This window comes from Chrysochloris asiatica, unplaced genomic scaffold (genome assembly GCF_000296735.1).
Source record: "Chrysochloris asiatica unplaced genomic scaffold, ChrAsi1.0 scaffold00093, whole genome shotgun sequence".
In the NCBI taxonomy this organism is placed as follows: Eukaryota; Metazoa; Chordata; class Mammalia; order Afrosoricida; family Chrysochloridae; genus Chrysochloris; species Chrysochloris asiatica.
Window position 1 is genome coordinate 9,863,196 of NW_006408611.1, and position 1,695 is coordinate 9,864,890.

Genomic DNA, 1,695 nt, shown 5'->3' on the forward strand with positions numbered 1-1,695 from the left:
AGAACATCAGTTTTACATTCATCCTATCGTATTTCATTTCATTGCAATGATTACAATGCCATCCATGCATCATCAAATAACTAAAGGGTACACCCCACAGACCTGCCCCCAGCCATTAGCACACTGCCCTTCCTGAGTCCAGTGTCCCCAGATGCTCCATCTGTGCACATCGTCATCTCTGCCTCCATTTCTAACATCACTGCTTCTCTTGGTAGGGTCCCACACTTCTCTCTTCTCCCTTGATGGTCCCAGGGACCTCCGCTCCTGGACTGCAAAATCAGTAACTCCCCTCTTTTTGTTACAAAATGTCTACCTTTACATTTCTGATCCTCACAGGTAGTCTTGATACAATTATTCACTATTGTACCATAGAGTCTTATCCTCATCTCCTTTCATTAGCTCTGCCCAGACAGGTTGGAAATCATTCAGTGGAGAGTCTACCTTCATTCACCCCATCTGAAACTAAGCTCCCTCTTGAAAGCTTGTAAGCCAGTCATTTCTTGCCTTTGTAGCCCCCCACTTTGGGTAGCCAATGTCTAAGTTGCCCATCCCTGTCAACCCTGTGTACCGATGCAGTGAGAGTGGACACCAATACTCTTGAGTAGCAGCCATATAGTGGTGCTAGACAACTGAGATCAAGCACATGGATAGCAGGCATTCACCAATTAGTATTCATACAAAATATAAACATAAGACAATATCTTAGGAATATGTAACCAAGGACCGCTGAGAAAATGTTGAAATTATTACTAGTAAATAGCATGTGGGTTAGTAACCATATAAGTTTGTATGAAAATAGATTTTGTTTTATACTCACAAGACATTGGCTTATATTTCAATGACTTTCTTCAAAATTAGCATCTAGAAAAAAGAAAGTTTTTTTTTTCCATTACTTATCCTGTGAGGTACTAACTCACTGCCCATGTATGCTAAACATTCATTTTATTTAACATCTATTCAGCAAGTTCTGAATGGGCATATACTATATGGCAGGCAGTGTGCAAGGCACTGGCAACGCAATTATGGTCAAAATAGACAAGCTCGTCAATCACGTTGTAATGGTTAGGTTTCTGTGTCAGCTCAACTAGGCCAGGATGACCAGAGGTTTAGCAGTTGGGATGTGCTTATTCCCATGGTGATGAAACCTCATACATGCATATTTAACTCTGAAGAGTGGCTATGATCAGCCAATCAATTAAAGGGATGTTTCCTTAGGGGGTGTGTGGCCTGTTCCCAATATAATGGACACACAGATGGAACTCTCTCCGTTATTCCACTGGAGACCTAGGACTTCACAATGGTAAGATAATAAACTTATCTTTATATATATATATTTCACTGGAAACCCAGAATAAAACATTTGATACTGAGACAATGGGGTTCTAGAGAAACAAACTCATAAAGATGAGTTTTCTAAATTGGTCCTCAAGTCTGACTAATTTTAAAGGCACTGATAAAGGTGGAAGCACATCTAACCTCCACTTCACAGGAATTGTCCTTGGGTTGATTTTGTGTATGGTCATCTTTCCCTCTTGTGGAGTCAAAGGAAGTTAGAAATGGTACCCACTTGGTTTAAGCATGTGACACTGTGAGCAGGATTCATTGCAATGGCTCCAGACCTATGAAATGATGAGGTTTTGTAAGAGAAAGAATGAAAGGGCATGGTACAAAATATTTCAGTGCAGGGGAGAGTGG